This window comes from Pongo pygmaeus, chromosome 1 (assembly GCF_028885625.2).
Source record: "Pongo pygmaeus isolate AG05252 chromosome 1, NHGRI_mPonPyg2-v2.0_pri, whole genome shotgun sequence".
Classification (NCBI taxonomy): Eukaryota; Metazoa; Chordata; class Mammalia; order Primates; family Hominidae; genus Pongo; species Pongo pygmaeus.
Window position 1 is genome coordinate 92,351,833 of NC_072373.2, and position 26,699 is coordinate 92,378,531.

The following is a 26,699-nucleotide window of genomic DNA, read 5'->3' on the forward strand; positions in this document are numbered from 1 at the left end:
AACAGACAGGCATCTGGGTCTCTCTCTACTCCACCCTGGTTGGGGATGGAGAAGAATGGGGTGAAATCAGTAGAGAGATTTAGAAAACACATCAGGTCTCCTTCCACTGACCTCTTTCTTGGCTTCTGCATCATGGAGCTATTCCCTTTTCCTTCCCTCAGTCCTCTAACATGGATGATCGGGGCTGGACCTGTCTAGGTATGGAAACATGGTCTCCTGTCTACAAGTCATTGACTAGTCCTGCTGTATCTGGACCAGGGTTGCTGGGGAGACCCTTCCTTCCTTCCTTCCCTCCTTCCCTCCCTCCCTTTCCCCTCCTCTCCCCTCCCACTCCCTTTCTTTTTTGATGGAGTTTTGCTCTTGTTGCCCAGGCTGGAGTGCAATGGTGCAATCTTGGCTTACTGCAACCTCCACCTCCTAGATTCAAGTGATTCTCCTGCCTTAGCCTCCCAAGTAGCTGGGATTACACTGGAATTACAGGCATGCACAACCACGCCCAGCTAATTTTTTGTATTTAGTAGAGAAGTGGTGTCACCATGTTGGTCAGTCTGGTCTTGAATGCTCCTCAGGTAATCTACCTGCCTCGGCCTCCCAAAGTGCTGGGATTACAGGCGTGAACCGCTGCACCCAGCTGCTATATTTTCCAATTCTTCTCTCCTTTCACCATTAATTCCTTTTTTATAGCATTTTAAAAATTATTAGGACAGGCGCAGTGGCTCATGCCTGTAATCCCAGCATTTTGGGAGGCCGAGGCGGGTGGGTCAAGAGGTCAGGAGTTCAAGATCAGCCCGGCCAAGATGGTGAAACCCCATCTCTACTTAAAATGCAAAAAAAAAAAATAATAAATAAATAAATAAATAAATTAGCCTGGTGTGGTGGCAGTTGCCTGTAATCACAGCTACTCGGGAGGCTAAGGCAGAGAATTGCTTAAACTCGGGAGGTGGAGGATGCAGTGAGCTGAGATCACGCCACTGCACTCCAGCCTGGGTGACAGAGCGAAACTCCGTTCCCCCCCAAAAAAAATATTCAGCAGAACTCTGATGAGTGGCATCAATATCACATGTCCTTATTCTTGTCCTAAGAATCTCAGCAGGGCCAGAGTTATTAGGAGACCCCTTCAGTCCTCACTCACTTGGTGCCTTCCTCACATCTTTCTTCCTCCTTGGGTCCAGTTCTGGATGTTTAGCCCCAAAGGAACCATTATCATTACTGCACACTGGCTGCAGCTCCACTGGGTGGATGAGAGCTGGGAGCCATCTCAGGCTGAGTGGATGCCTTGACAGCAGGAAAAACAAAAGATGTTCACTGAGACAGTAAATGAGACTGGAATAGAAGCTGGGAAGAAAAGGGGGTGGGAAAGAGAATCTCAGAAACTCAGTTGTCAGGAAAACAAAGGCCCTGCATGGATAATGAGATGACACAATTTATATGGGACCTTTGAACATGGATCTTAGAGTGGGGAGGAACAGGAAGAGGGCAGAGGGGTAATCTCAGCTTGGAGAGTAGACAGGCAACTGGACCCAGGGCTAAAGGGTGCTCATCACTCAGTGACCACAAATCTCCATCTGGTTTGACCTTAAAATTAATCTGGATGCAGCAATAGAAGGTAAAGCCCTCCCAGCCAGAGGGCTCAGGCTGGGACTGGCTGAATTCTCACAGCTCACACTGCAACATTGATGGTCTCTTTCCATTTATACCAGGGATCGAGACAGCAGGAATGTGTCTGTGTCAGCAGAGGGCACTCCTTACTAACAGGCTGGGCTTTCTCTGAAAGACTGGGCTAATGAAGGAAGGCTCAGCCTCAATCAGGAAGAACCAAATTAGCCCTTCTTCACAGCCAGAGGGGTCCTGGCTGCCTTACTCAGAGCTGGAACAACAGCCACCTGTGTGGTGCCACTGGCAGGACTGCCTGATGCTGGAAGAGCAGCTGACGTGGGTTCTTGTCTGCCGGCGTGTCATTCATCCTCTGAATATTTATTGAGTGCTGAGTGTGTTAGCACTCTTCTAGGGCTGGGGACACAGAAGAGATGAATGAGGAGGCAGTATTTTCTGGTGATTAAGAGAGTGTGACCTGGAATATTCTGCCTGGGCTAGAGTCACAGGTTTGCTGCTTCCTGTGTAAACCTGGGCAATGGACTTAAGTTCCCTGATCTGCACTGTCTTCATATATAAGATGACAAAGATGATAAAAACACTGTCTCAGGATTATTCTGAGGGTTAAATAAATTAATGCAAATAAAGTGCCTTGAACACTTCCTGGCATATGTTAAGTTCTCATTAATGCTGGCTACTATTCTTTTCCCATGAAGGGCATATGAGAGTTGGTCAACAAATATCTGCTGGGATTCTGCTATATTCCAGGACCTCTGTCAGGTGCTGGGGATGGTGTGGTGAAGGCAGATGTGACAGTACCTATATGGAGCTTACAATCCAGATGATTGATTAGAAAGTATCCTAAATGCTGGAAAGCACTTTGGGATGTTACAGGAGCTACTGTTGGCTCTGCTCCACCAAAACAATGTGAGCTTGGGACAGTCAATTCATCTCTCTGGCCTTCACTTTCTTCATCTAGAGAGGGAAGGGTCCTTGATGGTGCTATTGCAAGCTGGTAGCCATGGTGATAATAGTACCCTCAGATCCATCTAACAATTCAAAGAGTCCATCATGGGGAGGTTCCACTGACTCACAAGCCCCCGATACATCTTTCTTGCCCTCTCCCCACACGTATCAGTAGGACTTATGGTCTATCATGATGCTTTTGGGGTTAGTGTTGTCTTTCTAACCACAAAGGTGATGATCCTTGACCAAGTTAGTCTCTAAGATTCCTTCCAGCTTCAATATTCAGAGCCCATGAAAACTTCTTCCCTTTGGACCTGCTAGCCAGTGTAGAATCCCCCTTGTTCCTTCTCTGTCAAAACACAATTGTTACTTGCATGGTGACTTCAGTTGAGAAGCTGTGAGTTACTAGATCTTATGGTCATATGGGCCCTCCACCATGGCACGTGCTGGGGGAGGACAGTTTCACAATAGAGGACCCTTGGGTCCTGGCTGTCAGAGCCCAGCTAAGGATGAGACTGGGAGTCTGTTTCTGAATAACAAGTGAACAATCAGTTGCACATAGAAAACCTTGAATGGGCAATGACAGCCTGGCTGCTGTTTTCAGAATTTCTGGTTGATTTGATCCTTGTCTGACTTGAAAACCATACTTCTCTCTGAATCATCCTCCTGAAGCAGAACAAAGCTCTGCAATGACATTTGTGTAAAAAAAAAAGTGAGGTAGGAAAATGGTCTTGTTGAGTCTTGTTATGGAAAAGACATCTGGTATCTCCCCTTCACTCTTGAAGGATGTATATAAGAGGTCAATTCTTCCAAAGATTTGTCACACACCTGATAGGTCAATTGCTTTGTTTAAATACAGGATGTAAAAATTAATTCTCTGGGATTTCTGACTCTTCTTGATTATGGAAAGGGGACTGTGGTGCCCACTGTTTGCTGCCCTATCCCAAAAGCTGCCTTATCCCAAAACTGTTCTGCTGTTTGAGTCCGATGCCTGACTGCCCAGCAAGTCAGGGAATCTTCCAAGTGTGTGTTGTGCTAGCGCCTTCCTCCCACAGATGAAACATGGGTTAACGTGGGTTAGTGTATGAAGACTATAATGGGGTCTCGTGGACTCTGCAGTGCCAGCCTAGGCATGGGAAAAGTATGGAGTGTGGGAAGTCTCTCTTCTATGTTCCCAACCTCCTCATCAGTTTGTTTACCCTTCAGATGCTCCTTCATACACCCACCAACAGGATTGTCATAAAATAAGATTAAGCAACCTCAGTGGCTTCCTGGCACTAACAAAATAACTCCTTGCTGAAGCATTCAGTGTCCTTTACAGTCAAGGTGCAATGTTCCAGTGTCTCTTTCAAGCCATTCTAGTGCTTCTATATCAATTTGCTCACTAATCTCTAAACACATTGTGATGTCTCATATGCCTGTGGCTTTTCTCCTGCCCATCCAAAGTGGTAATATCCTGTTCCTGTATGCCATAGACTGAACTTTTCTTAAGCTGCCCAATTAAAAATGTACCTTTTGGGGAGGCTAGAGAGAGCAGTGGTTATCAGTGTGGGGAACAGGCCTGAGTGTGAACCCCAGCCCCATCATCTTGGGTTGGGAGACTTTGAACAGGTTTCCTGTTTCTGACTTTATAAAAGGGAGAGAACATTATCATCCTTAGAGGGTAGTTCTGAGGATTAAATATTAATATGATAATGCTTGTAAAGTTGCACAGTTCACTGTAGGCACATAGCAAGCCCTAAGAGAGCTATTCTTAGTAATTTTGTAGAGCCTTGTCTTAGTCTGTTCAGGCTGCTATAACAAACTTCCATTGAGTGCGTGGCTTATATACAACAAACATTTATATCTTACCGTTCCAGAGACTGAGAAGGCCAAGATCAAGGTGCTAGCAGATTCCATGTCTGGTGAGGGCCTGCTTTCTGATTCATAGACAACCATTTTCTTGCTGTGTCCTTACCTAGTGAACAGGAGAAGAGAACTCTGTGGGATCTCTTTTATAAAGTTACTAATACCATTCATGAGGGCTCCACCTTGATGACCTAAACAACTTCCGAAGGCCCCATTCCCTGATACTGTCACTTCAGGGGTTAGAATTTCAACATATAAATTTAGGGGAAACACAAACATTCAATCTATAGCGAACTTCAATAAAACTTACCATCTATAATGATAGACTGTACCTCCATCATAGCAGTAAATGTATTGTTCAAAGAGGACTCTACATATGTGTCTCATACAAATTTCTGCAATTTCCTCAGAGTAAAGGACTATGTCTGATTAATCTTTCTCCCACTATGCCTTATGTCAAGCATATTATATAATAGAGGTTTAGTAACAACTGCCACAAAGGATTTATGGTTGATAGATCAGTTCTGAACATCCCAGTGGAAGTTTAGCACTGTTCCACCAGCACTGAAAATATTGCTTTCCCTTTGGGTGTCCATTCAGGTGCAGTTTGCTTGCAGAATTATGAGGAGCAAAGATCTGTTTAAGAAAGCCTTTCTTTCTCTGTTTGCACAGGAAGAGGGCAGGTCTACTCAAGGGAGCTCTGAGGTGTCTGAGACCACAGTCAGACTCAACTCTCTGATCTCCTGAGAGAGAGCTTCACCCTCTATGCTGGTGAGAACACTTTTCTAGGAGTGACAATGGTAAAGGAAAGTGGGGAGAAATGTGACGAAGGAAAATTATGAGAGCCTACAATAAGGAGGTAATGATAGATGCTGTTCTTACTGACTGGCAGTAAAGAAAGGGAAGTGAGAGAATGTTGAAATCTATGACAGAAATAGGACATGAGGAAAGGAACTAGTTCTGTGGAAGAAGAGGTTTTTGATTTTTGATGGATTGAGTTGAAGTAACCATGGAATAGAAATCTCTAGTAGTGGAAAAGTTTTTAAACCTGAAGCTCAGGATGGAGATCTGATAAGCAGCATGCATTGTGACTACAGATAACAATTGTATTGCATACTTGAAATTTGATAAAAGGGTAGCTCTTAAGTGTTCTAACCACAAAAAAAAAGAAGAAAAAAATGTGACATAATATGTTAACTACTTTCATTTGATTACTGTTTGATGGTGATTATTTCACAATGTACATGTATATTAAAACATCAAGTTGCCCACCTTCAATACACACAATTTTTATTTATCAATATACTTTGATAAAGCTGTTTTTAAAAAAACCAACCTGGAGCCCAGAAGAGGAGATACAGATTTTTGAATTATTTTATTGGAAGCCATATTTAAACCTTTGATGGCGATGTGATTCTTGGGAGTAGAAAAGTTAGAGGGAAGAATAAAGTCCTGAGAAGCACTTAATGCAAAGGGAGAAAGAAGCCCAAGGAGGACAGAGCTCTGAGGGTGGGGAGCAAATGTGAGGTCAGAGTGAGATTGAGCGCTGACTGTGGGAGCTGGGGAGAAAAGTCACTAGGAAAATTGAGGATGCAAACTAAGTCAATTGCTGCAGAGAAGGAAAGCATGGGGCCTGTATCAGACTCCTGTAGTCAGATGTTAGGTGCTCATGAGAAAGCTTTAAATTGGCCAAAGAAGATATAATAGAAGAGGCCTGTTATGGGCTGAGTTTTATGCTCCCAAAATTCATGTGTTGAAGTCCTAATCCCCCACTTTCTTAGAATGCAACTGTATTTGGGGATAAGGTCTTTAAAGAGATGGTTAAGTTAAAATGAGGTCATTAAAGTGGGCCCTAATACAATATGATTGGTATCTTGATAAAAAGAGGAGATTAAGACACAGACACCCACAGAGGGAAGACCATGTAAAGACACTGCGAGAAGGTGACTATCAACAAGCCAAAAAGAGAGGCCTCTGAAGAAACTGTCAACCTAAGTAACAAATATAGAGAGACCTCTAAAAGTACTGAGTTTAGTGAGGGGAAGCATTGCAATGTGGAACACGTGTGCCATAGTAAACTATGGGCGTATTTGAGGAGGTTGAGGCAAGGGGAGGCTTTTAAAGGCAAAAGGAGGAGTACACATACATCACAGGAGCTGACACCAGTTCATTAGTGGAGACAGTGTGTCAGGCAAGTGTTCCTGTGCATCTCACTGGCTGTCCTTGTGACTCACGTAGCAAGTTGCAGTTTAGAAAGTCCTTACCAAAAGCTCTGTGACAGGTATGTATGCATAAGAGCCCTCCAGAGAGTCTTTGTGCTAGTTCTTATCATAGATGTGTGTGTGAAGGCCTTCCGTTCCTAAACTCTTGACTTTTTGTTTGGGTGACCTAAGTGACTTCATCTTGATATTGACAACTTTCACAAAACCAACCCTGCCAACATCTTGACCTTGAACTTTCACTCTCCAGAATTGTGAGAAAAAAAATTTGTATTGTTTAAGCCAGCCTATCCATGGTGCTTTGTTATGGCAGCTCTAGCAATTAGAAAAAACACCAAACATAATTTACCCATCATTTTTATTCTGGGATCCAAACAAAATAGGAATATCAGTAGCAGAGAGGAAGATCATAATGAACATGGCCACATTTCTTCACGGGGGCAGCAATCAATGCAGGGGGCCTGTAAGACTAAGGCTGTAGTTTTCAGTTTGTCTGAATACTGTAATAACCTGAGGGTTAATGTGAAGGAAAAAATCTTGATGTCCCGGCATCACCCCAGACTCCTAGAGAATTTGGAAGTAGAACCCCGATATCAGGACTTCAGAAAACTCCTCAGGTGATTCCAATGTGCAGCAAAATGGAGAACCAACAATTTAAAGAAAAATCCATCCACCAAAGGCCAGAGGAAACAGAGTTTCTGAAAGTCCATCGGGCAGCAAAGGCCCAGCCACATTGGGAAGTCCACAAGGAACAGAAGCCTATGAGATGCAGACTTCTAAGGGCTCTTTGGGTGGGCTTGAGGACTGCACACAGAAGACCATGGCTTGGTCTTGCGTGATACAGGATGTGCTCCTTTTGTTGTTCCCCAGAATGTGGTGAAGTCCTGAGAAGTTGTCAGGAGGAAAGGACATGAGGTATGGATCCAGCAATAAAGATATTATTCAATCTTTGCTACCCTCTAAGAGAGCCAAAAATTTGTGGAAAAGAAAGGGAACAAATACTTAGTAAGGGAAGTTTATATGTTTACATTTAAGTCCATCTCCCATTCAACAAAATAGGAATTAATACGCCCATGTCATAAAAGAGGAAGCTGAGGGGCTCTGCAAGATTTGTACATTTTCCTAAAGACATATATCTGGCAGAGTTGTATTTTGAACCCAAGTCTATCTGACTACAATATTTCATGATATTGCCATCACATCGTGCTTTCTCCCAATGAAAGTATGAGTGGAGGTAGTGTAGGATAGGAAGCGTGCTGGACTTTTATTGTGTCATTTTAGCTAAACTGGAACTACATTTCCTAGAATTCCCTTCCCTGCATGGTTCCAAATTTCTATGGGCCACAAGAGACATTTTTAGAAGGTAGAAGTGATGTGGCAGCCATGTTCTTGTTTTTCCTGGAGAGTCCTCAACACCCAAGGCCCTGTTGCAGCTGACTCTTATAGCTTACTGTGCTCACTGTGCTGGCATGGGGTAGCAGCCTGCAGCGACTCAAGCTTTCTGCAGGGTCTTGTTCAGCTTCTCTGACTCCTGGCCTCATTCATGTTTCGCTTAGTAGTGAAAGGTGCCACGTTCATCCTCATCATTGATGAGGACATCCTCATTGTCCTCATTGATAAGCAGGACATCCTCATCCTTGAGGTTGTCACCTGGAGATGCTGAGAGACTAATGCAGGTTCCAGCTCATGCTCATGAGTTCCATTCATTCTTGCAGGTTCCAGGTTATCCTTGCTTTTCCCAAATGCCTGCCCTGTGGACTTCAGGCTGCCACACCAGACACAGAAGAAACAGCCTTCTGTAGACTGTTTAACTATTTCTCACAATTGTGTAATGCCAAATCCCTACAATAAATCCCTTATTATTTATATTGCCTAGTAGGTCTGTTTCTTTTATTGAAATCTGACTGACATAGGGAAGCATGACTAGGGAAACTTTTTTTTTTTTTGAGACAGTCTTGCTTGATCATCCAGGCTGGAGTGCAGTGGCACAGTCAGCCCACTGCAGCCTCAGCTTCCCAGGCTTAAAGGATCCTTTTGGAAACTTTGTTAGGACACAAAGTAGAGCTACCATGCTGAGAAATTCTGTTCCTGGATATCCCACAGGCAGGTAGCTCATCAGAAACACTGTTACATATCTGGAATCAAAAAGCAGTTTTGAACCATGAGGTTGGAAAGTATGTTTCAGCTCAGTGGCTTATGGCCCATGACAGGTGAGCAGCCAATCAGTGACAAAGAGTGCCACCACCTCACTGTGCTGGGTCCTGGGGCCATCGTCAGCCTCACAGGAATGGTTTTCAGAATGCTCTGTACTCAGAAAGAGGTTGAACGATGCTTCTCTTCCAGAGGGGGCTGAGTCCAAGGGGACATCCCTGTGATAAGAGTGGTTCAGGGGCCAGGCACTGTGGCTCACACCTGTAATCCTAGCACTTTGGAAGGTTGTGGCAAGTAAACTGCCTGAGCTCAGGAGTTCAAGACCACCCTGGACAACATAGCGAAACCCCAGCTCTACTAAAATACAAAACATTAGCCTGGCATGGTGGCGGGAGCCTGTAATCCCAGCTATTTGGGAGGCTGAGGCACGAGAATCGCTTGAGCCCAGGAGGTGGAGGTTGCAGTGAGCCAAGACCTCACCACTGCACTCCAGCCTGGGCAACAGGGCAAGACTCTGTCTCCAAAAGTAAAAATAAAATTTAAAAAAATGGTTCAGGATTGGGAGATCCTTTTCAGGCCTCACAGTGAAGCTCCACCATTTCCCCCATGTCAGTCTGGACCCCAGGAGCTCTGAGGGTGGGGAGACAGTTAGACACCGGGAATGACAGAGAAAATGGGACTGTCAGAGAAGGCCCCTGCTGCTTCCACAGTCCTCCCATCTGTCCATCTACTCAAGGAGGCTAGAACAGGTAACAGCCCATTCTCATATCTAACATCCCCATATTCCTGATCTTACATTCAGAAGAATCACCCCCAGAGCTGTTCTGAAGAATTTTAAGCAACGTTCCATACAACTGTCCTGAATCCTCAGTTCCCATAAGTTCCTCATGGCTATCCTTCTAGGACCCTGTAGTACCTTCATCATCACCACCACCAAAAGCAATAGCAACACTGTGGAGCTGGCAAATTATCTCCCAGGCTCTGCCACATAAAGTGGCTAACTGTGCTCCATAGGGTTGGCTTCTGGGTCCTCCTTGAAACATTCTCATGATGCCTCTGGGGATATTGACCATACTTTGAGATTTGCTGGTTGAGATGAATGAAGGTAAATATCCTTCTCATATTGATATTTACCTGCCCGTTAAACATACAGCCTTGGCTGTTCGCAGCTGAACAGCATCACCCCCACTCACAACAGAGGTCATCTGTTTACTCTCTGGGAATGTCTAGTGCTCTTTTCCAAACCATCCCTGTGCCTTCTCTGTATCAGGAGAATGTGGTGTCCCCTCGGACCTTAGACACCAAGGAGCCAAAGAAGAGCATTATTCAATCACTCACCCTACTCTAGGGAGGGAAATGGGCTGGGACTCATGGTCAATGTAAATACGGGGACCCCTGAGTGAACACAAGATATCACAGGCTGGGTTTCCAGGAAGGCGGATGCTGAGATAGAAATGAACATGTAGGAAATCTATTATGGAGTGATCTCTGTATCAAAAACTCTCAAAAGGAAGGAAACAACTTTGTACAGAAGGAGAAGCTGGGCTTTGATGCCATCTCCACAAAAGTCTCAGCCAGCCCTATAGACACCCTGAGTCTAGGATGATCTTTCAAAGTGGTCCTGGGTTGAGATTTAGGGGCCCTGCCTTCATACCCTAGTGTGGACAGCCACTGGATACAATGCTCCGGAAAGGGAGGATGACCCTGGATGGAGTGGCCAAAGCCTTTCCCAAGAGGGCTAATAACAGGATTATCTGCTGGCAGCAATTCTAACAGCTGGGGGAATAAGTCCATTCCTGACAGGGGATCTGGGTGGTGCATCACAGAATCCATTATGTAAAATAGGAGTCAATTTTGAACATATTTCTGTGGAGGAGGGCAAAATCCCTGCCTCTTCATGCAGGAGCATGTGGCCTCCAGATGCAGATCACTTTGGGAACTCAGAAAGGTTAGGGTGGGCGAATCCTGACATGTCATAGGGCAGGTGCTTGGGGGCTCACTGGGTAGCTCTGAGGGAGGTTACTGGAGGATATTAACCCTGACTTGAAGATCACTACCGAAGATCATAAATCCCCCTTTCTTCTCGTGTACAGACTTATCTCAAGCGTAATGATTTCCCTGACACTGACTTCTCTCTGCTCCAGCCCATACTAATCTCTCTCTTTTGCACTGTTCCAGGTTTGTAGACCATGTTTCCCAGTTGTTTATTAGTTTTGTGTCAGAAGAGATCAGTTCACTTACCCTACTGACTTACCCTACAACCTCTATGGCTAGCTGATGGGCACCCCATAATTACTAGTTAAATATTTGGTGGTTTTACCGACTGGAAGAAGAAGGATATAGAGATGTAGAGGCCTTATAAAGCTTGGGATTTATGGAATATCACGATAACCATCCCAGTTCTCTGCACCATTGGGAAATGGAGGAGACCAGGATGACTGATGGACCTAGCTGCTTTCAAGAGGAACCCTGTTTCTAGGAACAAAATAGAAAAGAAGAAACAAATATCTGTCCCCTTCCCTTCTGCTTAGCCCTCAAACTGGCAGACAGGTCCCTCTGACACTCATTATTTACTTGAATCTGGGGTTGTTGACTTTCTTCCTATACCCTGTGACCTTCGTATTCTCCCTCTGACATCAGTACACACAGAGCCTTTAATTTTTTTCTGTCTCCAGAGTGTGAAGCTCTTGGACTTGCATCAGCTTTGCTCTAAGACCTCTGCCATTTCTAAACAAGGCAAAATGAAGCTGGGTCTCTCATATCTGGAAGAATTTGGTCCCTGAGCTCTCCTCCATGGGATACTAGCATCTGGCTTTTGGGACAGAAGGTCGAATAAGCTCTAGGGATGATTCAAACAAGTTTCCCAGGGCAATGAGCTCAAATTTCTAGTAAGAATTGCATTGTGTCCTCAGCACTAGAGCATGGGACATACAGCCCTTGGGACACAAAGACCCATGGCTCACATATCTTTTTAGGAGACTAATCTGGGAGAGTGCTAATCAAAGAGATTTCTCTTGTCAGCACCTTCTCTTTCTCTATAAACCAGTCCACTCCCTCTTCCAGCCCAGGCCCATGAAGAGAGTTAGCCTTGCCCTAAGCTTTTAGCCTCATTGTTTAGAAGGTGTTGAGATTCTGAGATGTCCTGTAGTGGTACCTGAGTTTGTCCCTGGAGTCTGTGATTGACTTGTCAAAGCCTGAGGTTTTTTGTTTTTTTTTTTTTTTTTTTTTACTAAAATAAAAACTCTTTCTTTCATCTTAAGGAAGTCAGGGTAGTTCATAACTTTTCCTCCTTACCCAAGCCTCCAGGTATCACAGAGCTGTGGTGTCTCCATCAGTGACAGACTGTGTGGCCCTGAGATCAATCTGTTCACTTTTTTCAAGTTCCTCTAATTTGAGTCTATAGGAGAAGAAGCCACAGCCCTAAATGTGCCTGAAGATGTTCTGCTTCCACATTAGCCACAGGAACCATCTGCCTGACCACTTCTCTGTCTGGAGACCCATCTGCCTGACCACTTTTCATGGGATGCCACAACTCCCATGGAAACTTATGCTTTTCCCTCTCCAAGCTCATTCTTCATTCAGAAGTGGGGTTTTTCTTAAATTGAGTTTCCTCTTTTACTTGGAGAAACAGGCAAATATGCAGGGTTCTTAAGGTACTAATCTGCATTCTCTAGTAAAACTCACTTGAATTCTATTTGAAAGAGATTCTTTATTCCATCATCCCTCCCATTCCTCACTGTCCCAACATATTCTCTTTTATTTAGGGGAGAGAAATTCTTTGCATGTCGCATTGACCCTGGGCTTCTTTGCCCTCAGATCCATTTTCCACCTTGCCCTTGCTCTGCTCTTTGTCACAGGGGATAATAAAGGAGTGTTTCTGTGCATGCCAACATTTTAGTTTACTAAGTCAAATAACACCACTTCATGATAGGCAGCTAAGGTCACATGCAACTTTGTGGCCCATGGTCAAGGGTTCAGTCTCTCTTAGGGCTTAGTAGCAAGTCAGAAGCTAGTTTTCAAAAGGAGACTAGTTATCTACAAAGGTAGATGTGGCTTTGTTACAAAACGTGTCCTTCACACTGGGAAATATGTTTTGACATGTCTAAGAACCCTGGACCACCAGAAAATTTCACCAAAATGGGATTTATTTACCACCCTCTGGCATGTATATGTCCTACCAAGATGTCTAGAGTTGCTGCTTTGTGCTCAATTGGTCGAATCAGTATGATGTCATTGATCTAATGGATGAGTGTGTGATGTCCTATGAAGAAGAGAAACTGATCAAGGTCTTTGTGATTCTATGACAGAGGGCTGAAAAGCTGATATAGCTCAAAGTTAGGACAATAAAGTGTATTGTAAATGCTTCCAGTGGTCTCAATTAACAGGAATTGAGGTTAAAAAAAGGCATTTTCCAGGTCAAAAGCTGCACGGTGAGTGCTAGTAGCAAGATGATTTGCTCTGTCAAACAAAACCACATCTGGAGCAGCCACTGCAATTGCTGTTCTTCAAAATACACCTGTCATTTGCACAAACCAAATAAGTGAGTTGAATGGAGGATGTGATAGGAATCTCTCCCTGTGTTCTTTCAAATTAATCTATAAATGTAGTAAAATCCCAATAAAAAGTTCACCTGAATTTTTTTTTAGCCATTTAATGTACTTACTCTAAAATTTTATAGAATAATAAAAATCTATGAAAGGTCATATTAACTTTGATAAAAAAGAACAAAGAGTGGTTTTATATTATCAGATATTAAGGTAGATCAGAAGTCCAGGGCAATTAAGTCAGTACAATGTATGTGCAAGATCAAATAAATAAATCAGTGGAACAGAGTAGAGAGAACATAGACCTTGGGTGCACACACACACACACACACACACACACACACACACACACACACACACACACACTTAAGGTTGACATCACAAAATAATGGGGAGTGCATGGCCTGGCCTATTTAGTACATGGTGCTAGATTACTCTAAGGGAAAACAATTTGGACTTATACCTAATATCAAATGTAAAGTTGGACTCCAAAAGATCCAATGCATAAAAAGTAAAACTATAAAATTAAGGGAAGATAACTGAAGAAGATACCATTGTGATTTTGGGGTCAAGAAGGACTAAACAAAACTCTAAAAACAAATGTTAAAAGGAAAAATTGGATGAATTTTATAGTTTAATTTTTTTTTTTTTTTTGAGACGGAGTCTCACTCTGTCACCAGGCTGGAGTGTAGTGGCACGATCTCAGCTCACTGCAACCTCCACCTCCCGAGTTCAAGTGATTCTCCTGCCTCAGCCTCCCAAGTAGCTGGGACTACAAGTGTGAGCCACCACGCCCGGCTAAGTTTTGTATTTTTAGTAGAGACGGGTTTTCATCAGATTGGCCAGGATGGTCTTGAACTCCTGACTTCATGATCTGCCCGCCTTGGCCTCCCAAAGTGCTGGGATTACAGGCGTGAGCCACCGCACCCAGCCTACAGCTTAATTTTTTTTTTTTAATCTGCTCAATAAAAGACACCATGGACAAAGTTGACTGATGGTAGAGTAGGAGGTAATGTGTGCAAAGTCTAAAACAAGCAAGAAACTTATATAGAAAAAGCAGTAGCTCCTATATACCAAATAGGAAAAACCGGAAATGATATTAACAAAATGGGCAAAGGACACAAAACGGTTATTTCATAGAAGAGGAAACTCAAAAGGCTAACAAGCACATGCAAAGATGCTTATGCTTATTGATAATTAGAAAAATGGAAACAAAACACCAATTAGATCTCTGAGATCCCTCTTTATCTCATCTGATTGGCAAAGTTAGAACACTAAAGGGTTGAATGGGATGTGGGGTTAGGGAATGTTTTTTCCCTGTTGGGGGGACTAGTAACTTTGGGGACCACTTGGCATTACTTGTTCCATCAATCACTCTCTCAGGTATATATCCAGAGATATTCTCACACAGGTCTATGGTGTGACATGAAAAAGCAAGTGTCAGTGTTTTTTCATGTAACAAGTTGGGGACAATCTAGATATCCTTCACTGGGATTAGATAAGGGAAGCATGGTGGAATAACCTGCAGAAGTTAGGAGCAATGGGCTAGATGTACACATAACAACATAGATGAGTCAAAACATAGTGCCAAGAGAAAAATGCCCAATAACACATGTAAATTAAAAAGGCTCAAGGAAAATAATACATGTATGTGTATCATCATGAAATGATTGGGAGGCTGGGAAATGGAAATAGTAAGTAAAGACACAAGGAAATAAACTAGAGAGAAAATTCATATGGACCAACAAAGTGAGTGAGCCATGAACTGAGGGATTAACTCTGTGTCTGAGGTTACAAAATGAAGAGTAAAAAAAACAAAACAAAACAAACAAAAAACAAAGGAAGCATTAAGAAGAGAACAGATGACACGGAATAAAAAGTCAAGCACACAATAAAATAAAATAATTTCATATTCAGTACAAAACCAAAACTCAACTCTACATTACGTGTAAGGGGCATATCTTAAAGAAAGTGACTCAGGAAAGTTAAAAGTAAAAGAATGGAAGGCTGAGTGTGGTAGCTCACGCCTGTAATCCTGGCACGTTGGAAGGCTGAGGCAGGTTGATCACATGAGAACAGGAGTTTGAGACCAGCCTGGCCAGCGTGGTGAAACCCCATCTCTAACAACAACAACAAAAAATTAGCCAGGTGTGGTGGTGCATACCTGTAATCCTAGGCTGAGTTGGGAGGATTTCTTGAACCCAGGAGGCAGAGGTTTCAGTGAGCCGAGTTCACACCACTGCACACTCCAGCCTGGGTGACAGAGCAAGACTCTGTCTCTAAAAAAAAAAAAAAAAAAAAAAAAAAAAAGGGCAAAGCCATATAAAGGCAAAAAGCACCAAATGAAAGTGGAGGAAGTTAAAACATATGAGAAGGCTCTAGACCTCATAAATCTTTGAAATTGAATATCTTGGCATCAAAATACCCTACACACAGACTGGAGGAAACAGAAACAAAAACAGAAACAAACTCGTGCACAATGACAATAACAAATGACACCTGTAGACCTAGAAGATCCAGTGGATAAAAAATAAGGAAGCATATGATGTGAGTGATATGATTAATAAGCTCCTAATAGATACAGATTGAACAATAGATCCTAGCAACAGAGAATTCACTCTCTTTTCTTTTTTTTTTTTGAGACGGAGTCTCCCTCTGTCGCCCAGGCTGGAGTGCAGTGGCGCCATCTCAGCTCACTGCAAGCTCCGCCTCCCAGGTTCAGCCATTCTCCTGCCTCAGCCTCCCGAGTAGCTGGGACTACAGGTGCCCGCCACCACACCCAGCTAATTTTTTGTATTTTTAGTAGAGATGGGGTTTCACTGCATTAGCCAGGATGGTCTCGATTTCCTGACCTCGTGATCTGCCTGCCTCGGCTTCCCCAAGTGCTGGGATTACGGACATGAGCCACTGCGCCCGGCCGAGAATTCACTTTCTTTTAAGTACTCATGGACCACCTACAAAAACTAACCATATTTTAGGTCACAAAGAAAATGTTTAAAAATCACAAATGCAATGAATTTTTTAAATCACAAAATTAGGGGAAAAGATTATCACCAGGTAATTAAAAAAAAAAATCCCTCTTTAAGGATCAGGAAAAATAACTAATGGGTACTAGACTTAATACCTGGGTAACAAAATAATCTGTACAACAAACACCCATAACACAAGTTTACCTACATAACAAACCTGCACATACACCCCTGAACTTAAAATAAAAGTTAAGAAAAAAAACAAATAAAATAAAAAATAAAAAATACCTCTTTAAATCAACTTTGAAATCAAAGAAGAAAATAAAATTGATGTTGCAGACTGAAAATAGTAATAACCAAAACACTACATATCCAAACCTGAAGGATATGACTAAAATATGTTCTCAGGAAAATTAATGAAACAGTTGGAATGAGTACCAAGAAAAAATGGAAATAAATGAACCCAGTATTAATCTTAAGAACTTACAAAAATATCAACAAAATAATTCAGATGAAGGCAGACATTAATGAGTAAAATAAAAAAACCCTCACAATAAAGAATATGAATAAACTCAAAAGCTTTTCCATGAAAAGGATATTGATATGCCACTGAATAGCCTAATCGAGAAAGGAGCGGCAATGAATAAATATACATCTGAACACCTACATTGAATGGATAATTTTCTAGAAAAATATAAATTACTAAATTTTATGTAAGAAGAGACAGTTAAATGAAAAGCATAACAGTCATGAAAAAAATTTAAGCACTGTTAGGGAGCCACACCTCTAAACATATCAGGGCAGATGATTTTGTACTAGCTTTTTTTTTTTTTTGAGACAGAGTCTCACTCTGTCACTCAGGCTGGAGTGCAGTGGAGCAATCTTGGCTCACTGCAACCTCCGCCTCCTGGGTTCAAGCAATTCTCCTGCCTCAGCTTCCCAAGTAGCTGGGATTATAGGCACCCACCACCACACTCAGCTAATTTTTGTATTTTTAGTAGAGACAGGGTTTCACCATGTTGGCCAGGCTGGTCTCAAATACCTGATCTGAAGTGATCTGCCTACCTCGGCCTCCCAATATGCTGGGATTACAGACGTGAGCCACCGCTGCCAGCCTCAGGGTAACTTTTAAAAAATCTTCAAGGGAAATGATAAAATTTAGTAGCATTCAAATTGTTTTTAAGCATAAAGAAACCTTTTAACATAATAAGAAATCAATATAGCATTGATATCAAAGTTTTTCAAAGAAAGAATGAAAGGCTACAGACAAATCCCCATTATAAATATCTGTGTAACCTAATGTAAATGACAAGTTAATGGGTGCAGCACACCAACATGGCACATGTATACATATGTAACAAACCTGCATGTTGTGCACATTTACCCTAGAACTTAAAGCATAATAAATAAATAAATAAACAAACATCTGTGTAAAAGTCTTATATAAGATACTACCAAAGAGAATTCAGCAGGATGTTAATATACATCACAGCCAGGTAGGGTTGAAATAATTATTTATTATTAGGAGATGTTAATGTAATCCACCATATTGTTAAAAGGAAACAAAAATAACACTGGGAAGATGTTTTAAAAATTCAACATGTACCTCTGATTAAACAGTAAATGAGTTTTGATGACTCATAGAGTGTGTTGCATCATGAAGCATGTGGCTTCTACCTTCCCTTAAGTCTGCACTCCCAAAGCTAGTAAAGGGCCTTTTTGAATCAATATTTATCTTCTTGAGAGGGAAGTTTTATATATATACATACATACATATATACATATATGTGCATGTGGTATGTATTTTCTATATCTATGGAATGTCTGTTAATGTTGCATTGTTAAATTGAATAAACACTATAAAATAATATATAGATTATGGTACAATAAATTCAAATATATGTGTTAATATATGCTTATATATTATTTTACTGAAGAATATATAAATGTTATTTTCATTCCTTATATGACCTTCAGGAAGTTTCAGAACATTAACAGCAGTTACTTCTGAGTATTAGAATTTTGGCTGACTTTTATTTTCTTTCTTGTATACCACTTTTTTTCCAATGTGTTTTACCACTGTAATTTTTAAAAAATTGAAAAAATAACTTTTTTAAAACCTAGTTTATTTCCAAGCCATTAAGAAAGGAGATTAAGGCCGGGCGCGGTGGCTCACACCTGTAATCCCAGCACTTTGGGAGGCTGAGGAGGGTGGATCACAAGGTCAGGAGATCGAGAGCATCCTGGCTAACATGGTGAAACCCCGTCTCTACTAAAAATACAAAAAAATTAGCTGGGCATGGTGGCGGGTGCCTGTAGTCCCAGCTACTTGGGAGGCTGAAGCAGGAGAATGGCATGAACCCAGGAGGCAGAGCTTGCAGTGAGCCGAGATTGCGCCACTGCACTCCAGCCTGGGCAACAGAGCGAGACTCCATCTCAAAAAAAAAAAAAAAAAAAAAAAAAGAAAGGAGATTAAATACCCATATTTTCTTTAATTTTGTCTCTTTTATATGTCCACATTTCTACCAGATGTAGGGCCCATCTCAGGTTATTTCTTGCTTGTTCCATCTCAGGCGGCCAAGGAGACAGTAACTGAGATTCCCAGCCAGGCACTTCTCGAAAAGACTAGAAAAGCCTGCTTGGCCAAGATGCCAATGTGGGGGACAATTTCACCAAGCTCAACTTCTTTGGGAGTTGGGTTTTTCTCTTAATGCAGGTGGGGCTAAGACAGTCCTGCAGAGGGAATGAGGGAGCCACAGGTAAAGTCTTAAAGTCCATCTGGGGTTGTGGTGCTCTCCAGGCCTGTGAGGCCAATGAGGATATGGGCCTGCTGATCCCCAGTCTCCAGATCTTCAAAAAGTATTAGGCAAGAATGCTATAGAGAAAAGGGGGAGAGGTGGTAAGGTGGGGATACCCAGTAGAGTACTGTTCAGACAAGCTCATAAGATCTCCTAGGAGAAGAAAAGCCCAGATTAAGGATGGAGCCCGGCCCCAAGCCTCAGACTGGTTCCCCTCATCCGGACCATCCCAAAGCAGCCCAGGGACTTCTTCCCAGACTTTGTTCCACAAGAGGTCTTTACGAGTGTGTTTTGCTTGATTTTGTCCTATTCTGTGAGGAAGTTTGGCTAGATGCTATCCCACTTTTCTGACAAAGATAATAAGCTTTGGAGAAGTTTGCTACCTACATGGCTGGCAAGTCAGGGAGGTAAACCTCTAGCTCTGAACAGTTGACTCCAAATCTTGGATCCTAGCTAGTGCCCAACACTGAGTCAATTTCCTTGAACAAGTCACAGGTTCTTACTAAGTCCTAAAGCTCAGCATTGGCCGAGTGTTTTAGAGACTTTTCTTCTCACCAAGGACCTCTGAAAGGCCACTCATTAGCCCTGGCCCATGGGAATGGAGGGCTCCATGGGAGGCTGGGGCTGGGGCTGCAGTTAGAGAGAGCAGTCAGTCTTACTGGCTTCCACTCCAGCCAAGGCTCTATGGAGGCTTTGGAACCTGCAGTGGTCCCAGAATTTCTTCATTTTACCTCTACCCTTAGGTAGCTCTGTCCTTTACAGCTTGTGGCCTGGCTTTCTTGACAGACTCAGTGTTCTTCCAACTCCTCCTAGTCCCTATTAGAATCCAGAGATTCATTTTGATGAGCAGAGTTGTTTAGGGGAGAGAGCTGAGAAAAGCTGAAGAGATTATAGAACAATATAAGCAGTGTGATCTTGATGAAAATCACTCAAATTGTATAATTCTATGACTTTATAATTATTTTCCTAGCATTATGCCTCAACCCACAGCCACAAAAAATACCAGTGTTTTGTCTTTTGAGATGACAGATAAAGTCTAATAATATGAACATAGATTATAGGAGAGCCCTTTAACTCTGGACCAGCTTAAGTGAAGTAATGGTGTTGCACTGAGAACATTTTTGCGTAGAGTGGTTGAGTGGTTCTGAAGAAGGAGGGGGCAATGGTGAGTAGTAAGGAGAATTGGAAGTGGCTGCACAAGGAAGGATCTTGGAGATGGGCTAGCCCACAAATACCACTCCCCAAGCCCTGCCATTACCCAGCATCACACACTGCTCCTACATCCTCCTCATGCCCACAGTCAAAGGTCTCAATTTGCTCACATTCAGCGAGTGCCTCTTCTGTCCTATTGCACAGGGCAACCTGAATGAACACAGGTTGGGCATCTTCTGCCAATCTTGAATACAACATGCCGGCAGGTGTGTGCTTGGCTGCTCCACAGCCCAGCTCCCAGCACACCACAGCCACATCCTTCATGTCCCAGCCGTCATCACACACGGTACCTCAGTGACCTTCCTGTTCCACTTCCACTCTTCCTTTGCAGTGGTGAGGACCATTAATCAAACGGACTTTGGTCCGGGGCTCTGCAAACAGAAGGGGTAAGAGCACACTCAGGAATGTACTCTTAAAGTAGCTCCCAGTGTTAAGAGAGGTTGTTTCATGTTGGTGTTGGTGATGTTGTGTGATGTGGGCTTAGGGTACTTGCAAAAGTAAGGAAGTACAGAGCTTCAGATCTTCCCTATCCTAATCACCATTTTACGAGCATCTCGCCCCACCAATGCCCCCCACTCAATGATACCTAAAAAGGAGCCCTTGCTTCCACTCTGACGATAAAGGGACGTGGGGACATAGAGACTTATGGTTTGGTTCTCACGAGCTCAAAAAATCTTAGAAACAGAGAAGGCTAGAATTAGATCTTTCCTAGAGATAGAGACTGAGGCCTAGAGTAGGAAAGGCCTAAGGTCGACTGAGTTATGCATTTTCCTTTTAAAAACTGCTCTGTATGACACTGATGACTTCACCAATGGCAGGCCCATTTTCTCTGGGAAAGGGGGTGGTAGGAGTGGGATGGACACATTTACATGGACTGGTTAATCTCTGACCTCTGCCTGTCTTGTTTTTATGGTTTTAAGCTGGAGTCATTGGAAAGAAACTCTTTTCTCTAGGATCTCTAGCGGAAAAGAGAGATGTAAGCCTAGAGCTATCAGTGGCCAGCTTTGCCTGTCTAAGAATGAAGCTAATGGCAGAAAGCAGAGGAAAGAAGGGAGACAACAAAGACAGAGCCCTTGCATCCACTTGCACACAAAGCCTTGTCCATTCTTGACCCCTCTCACCAACTTTGCTTTTTTTTTTTTTTCCCTCAAGCCAGTTTCTATGGGACTTCTGTCATTTGCAACCAAAATGCCCCATCTCACACAATTACTATGATCACGGCAAAGCCCCTGGGAAAAGGTAGACTTACAGAATTATAGACAATAATGGGAATATGATTCTCAAAAACTAATAGATTAAACAGGACAAATATATATAAGACCCTATAGAGAATGAATAAATCAAGCAACTAGCTTAATTTTATAGAAAAATATATACTGTGTACCTCTAACAGAAAATTCATATTCTTTTCACATTCTATATAGAATATTTATATAAATTGACTATATGTTGTTAGACCATAAAGAAATTCTTAGTCAGTTCCCAAAAAGTAAAAATTATACAGGCCACTTTGAAAAATGTTAAATACAAGGATAACAAAGAAATTTATGAGAAATTAAGAAAATAAAGGATTAAAAAATCTATTCATAAGAAATTATTTTATAATAGTTATAAATTATAATAATTTACCAGGTTGAAAAACAAATGAAAACATATATTATACACACACTTTAGATATTAAACAAATGAAAATATTCATTAAAACTTTTAGGATAAGGTGAAAGTGTACTTAGAGGAAAACATACAGTTTTAAATGTATTCATTAGAAAACAAAGATGACAAATGAATAAGCATTTCAGGTAAGAAATTAAAGAAAAGGCAACATAAAATAAACTTAAATAAAAAGAAGGAAGAATATACTGAAAGTAAAGGAGAAATAAATGAACCGGAAAACCAAAACCAAATATATTTGAGTGATATAACAATTATCTATTTGTATAATAAAAATAAATGTAGGTATTTGAAAAGAGCAATATAACAGCTGAACCTCTGGCAAATCTGAAAAGAGAAAAGAGACCAAACAAACAAATTAGAAATGAGAAGGACACAATCACAAACTAGAGGGCTTTAAAAAATTAGATGAAAATACTGTGGTTGACTGGGTGTGGTGGCTCACGCCTGTAATCCTAGCACTTTTGGAGGCCGAGGTGGGTGGATCACTTGAGTTCAGGAGTTCCAGACCAGCCTGACCAACATGGTGAAACCCCATCTCTACTAAAAATACAAAAATTAGCTGGGTGTGGTGGTGCATGCCTGTAGTCCCAGCTACTTGGGAGGCTGAGGTGGAGAATTGCTTGAACCTGGGAGGTGGAGGTTGTAATGAGCCGAGATTGTGCCACTGCATTCCAGCCTGGGTGACAGAGTGACTCCGTCAAAAGAAGAAGAAGGAGGAGGAGGAGGAGGAAAAGAAGAAGAAGAAAATAATACTATGGTCAACATTATGTGACAAATTTGAAAATCTAGAGAAAATGCCCAACTTTTTGAGTGAAAGCATTCAAATTGTGTTTTAAAAGGGTGAAAAATTTGAAAAAAGCGAATAAAAAAAGATCTGACAATGGAGAGAAAAATACACCAGTGTCAGAAAGTTTTTGGGCTAGTTCCAAAGACTAAACAGCAGATAATTCCAATAGTGTTTTCAATTGTTGCAGAGCACAGAAATTATGGAAACTTCTGAAATTATTCTTATGAGGCTAACCTGTCCCTGAAACCTAAACTAGATGAGTAGAATTTAGAAAAGAAAACTCACTTATAAACAAAATGCTAAAATTTAAAATAAAACATCAGCAAGTTTTATGTAGTTACTACCTGCAATGACTAAGAAGGGTTTATAGGGGAAATTCAAGGATTGTTCTGTATTAGGACATCTATTAATGCAGTTCTCCACAATAATGGATTAAAGAAAAAAATGTATAGAACAGTCATAATATATTAACATGGTGGCTAAGAGCACAGTTTCTTGATTCTGGCAGCCCCGGCCTAAAGTTCCATCTTTGTACCTATTTGCTATGTAAACTTGGGCAAGTTACTTAATCTAATTTTATTTCCTCATTTGTAAAATGAGAGTTGCTATGGAGATTAAGTGAGATAATTCTAGTAAAATTTTAAATCCCAGAATCTAGTCTGTTCACGGTTTTTTTTACCTGTATTTACAAGGGTTAGTTGTATCTCCTCTCTCCCTGGAGCTCTGCATGTGCAAGATACTTCCTTTTTTTTCTCAGGGAAGTCTTCCTCCTTTCTTCTTGCCTTACCGACCTGACTCCCGACGCCGACTTGACCCTAGCACAGTGCCCAACACCCAGTATCTATTTCACACGTTTTACTGGTCCAGTGAAAGAGAACAGGAGAGACCGGGAGTTCGCCAGCAATACTGCTGTTAAGATCAATTACACAAGGCCTGGCGTGGTGGCTCATGCCTGTAATCCCAACACTTTTGGGAGGCCGAGGCTGGTAGATCACCTGAGATCAGGAGTTTGAGACCAGCCTGGCCAACATGACGAAACCCAGTCTCTATTAAAAATACAAAAATTAGCTGGGAATAGTGGTGGGTGCCAGTAATCCCAGCTACTCGGGAGGCTGAGGCAGAGAATAGCTTGAACCCGGGAGGCGGAGATTGCAGTGAGCCGAGATTGCCCCATTGCACTCCAGCCTGGGCGACAGAGCGAGACTCCGTCTCAAAACAAACAAACAAAAGCCAAAACAAAAAAACAAAAAGCAAAACAAACAAACAAAAAACCCAATTACAGGGAGAGCCCTGGAGCATTAAGGCGCTTTCTAGAGGAACTCTGATTCTTCGAGGAACAGAAATTTCCGAAGGAAAGGAAGCAACAGCCATTGCTTGGTATAATTGCAACGAGCTCTCTGGAAGGAGCTGTTTGCCATGTCCCACCTGTGACCTTGAGTGCCACCACTTCACTGCGCCCAGACCCCCAGCCATTGTCGGCCTCACAGGAGTAGTTCCCAGAATGCTCTGCGGCGACCGAGAGGTTGAAGGACGCTCCTCCTCCAGAAGGTGCTGAGGCGTTCCCCAGAGTCACATTTTCATGGTAAAACCAAAACAGAATGGGTGCAGACGCTCTCCTGTCTTCACAGTGAAGCTCCACCACATCGCCAATGAAGGCCAGGGCGCCAGGAGCAATGAAGCTGAGGAGAAGACGCGACACGGGAACTGAGAGAGGCAGTAGGGTCCGTCAGCGAGGCTGGTCCCAACTCACAACCCACCCGGTCCTCGGCTCAGGACGTCCTCGCCTCATAGCACCCCGCCGGCCCTGGACTCTTTCCCACGTCGCACCTCGCACCTCCTGGTCTAACCCTGCAGGGGTGCTTCCGGCAGAGCTGTGCTGGGCTCTGGTGAAGAGCTCGGGATACATGGCCCCGCGTCCACCTTCTCACCCTCCTCTTGCTCTCTGCCACGGCTGCTGCTGCCACCACCACCTCCCCCATCACAAGACTACAGTGCCCATAGGGCCTCTTACCTTCCTCACGCCCTGTTTCTTGTCAGCACCTTGGAGTGTCCTCGCTGCTACAGAAGGAAACTGACCCCAGCGGGGAGCCGCCGGCTCTTGGATTCAGACAACGCCTCTCACCTCTCACAGTGACATTCAGCAGCGCACTCTGGACGGGGCCGTAGCTGTTGTCTGCTGTACAGTTGTATCCTCCTGCATGGCTCTCCCTGATGGCAGGGGGCTCCAGCTCTGCTCTTGGGGAACTCTGAATTTTCCTCTCCAGACTCTCCTGCATGTCCTCTCGGTGCCAGGAGAACGTGGTGTCCCCTGTGCCTTCAGCCACGGAGCAGACAAGGACCAGCGTCTCCCCTTCAACCGCCTGGCCCCCTGAGGGTTGGGTCTCCAGGAGCACCCCAGACACAGGGATCCCTATGTAAAAATGAGACCACAGGTGGGGGCCAGGTGTGAAGGAGGGCAGGGCTGGGTGGAAGCCGGTATCACCTGTTGGGCATTAAGGCAAGTGGGGTTGGTGGAACTAAATATTTGGGTAGAGGGTCCGCCTCACTTGCCTGAGTGTTTTTAATAGCGAGAGAGCACGCTGAGGAACATTACACAGGACCACCTTGCTGTTTAATACTCCATAACTATCCTACTCTGCACCTCCTCCATATTCTTTTGCCCTCTGGAATGACCACAGCCCACCGAAATCTCATCCTCTCCTGATCTCCAGATGTACATAGGCAGCAGGAGTGGTAGGAAGAGCACAGGCTAGGGGGATGGACTCAATTACTATCTCTGGATCTCAATCTTGGTAAGTCAATTACTATTTCTGGTTCTCAGTTTTCTCAAATATAAAATGTGAATAAACATGTCTGCCTTACAGAGTTCTCATGGAGATGAAATGCGATACAGGTATAAAGTACTCCTCACTTTGGAGAGGTCCAGCAAACGGTAGCTATTATTGGTACCGCTCTTCACTGGCATGGTTGAGATAGGAAGTGTAGCAAGGTGGTTAAAAGCACATACCCTGGAGCCTGAGTGACCAGGTTCATATTCCAGGTCTATGTGTTGAGTTTCCTTGGGCAAACCACTTAACAGCTCGGTGCTTTCTCTTCCCTCATCTGTAAAATGGAGATAATAATACTACCTACTTTACAGGTGCTATTTGTAGTACTATATCATAGGGTTGCTACTAGGACTAAATGTTAAACTGCTTTGAACAGTTTCGTTTACAGCTGTAAACATTCCTTAAATCTTCTCCTCTCCAGATATTTATGAGTATCAAAGGGGTTATTCCAGAACTGAGAATAACAGCCTGGGTTCAAACCTGGCATTTAAGCATTTTATAAAGGCTGGGATTGTTCGTTGTAATTTCTATTATTATTATGATGTCATTCCTTCATTGCTCTACCTGGGTCAAATGTGCCTCCTGGTTGGGCGTCCCTCCTTGCAGACAGAGACCATGATTTATTTATCTCTTGGTTCACTGAGATATCTCAGTGCCAGTTGCACAGTAAATGCTGCAGAGATTATTATTGTTTTTCTGACAGGGAGAGCAAAGCTATTGGGAAATGATGCCGCTGTAGAAATAAATAGAAAAGGGTCCAGATCAGTCACTGTAGCCCCCACACCCACAGGGATAGGGGAAGCACAACTGGAAAGAAGAGTCCAAAGTCTGGCCAGGTGCCATGGTTCTTCCCTGCCCAACCCAGGCCTGGCAGCCCAACCCACTCTTACTAACTCTGTACTTGTATATAGGATTCCAGACACTGTGAGATGCTTCCAGATACTGTGAGATGCTGTCATTGCCTCACACCAGTAATATCCTGGGTCTTCTTTCCATATTGCTGAGATCTAAAGGGAGCTGTGTGTCACAGGACAGGGTCACTGAGCTCCTTTCTGAGAGCTAGAGGAGAGTGGAGGGTCTGGCTGTTAGCGTAGGTGCTGGAAACAAATC

General features: G+C 43.0%; 1 long non-coding RNA gene across 1 annotated transcript; it reads right to left on the bottom strand.

The window, feature by feature from the left end:
- Nucleotides 1-1,408: 1,408 nt before the first annotated feature.
- Nucleotides 1,409-24,264, bottom strand: LOC129032724 (uncharacterized). Its single transcript, XR_008501452.1, has 4 exons — nt 24,187-24,264; nt 20,411-20,671; nt 4,411-4,516; nt 1,409-2,010 (listed from the first exon to the last, which is right to left on the bottom strand). It is a non-coding gene; the product is annotated as an uncharacterized LOC129032724 (long non-coding RNA).
- Between the last annotated feature and the right edge of the window lie 2,435 nt (nt 24,265-26,699).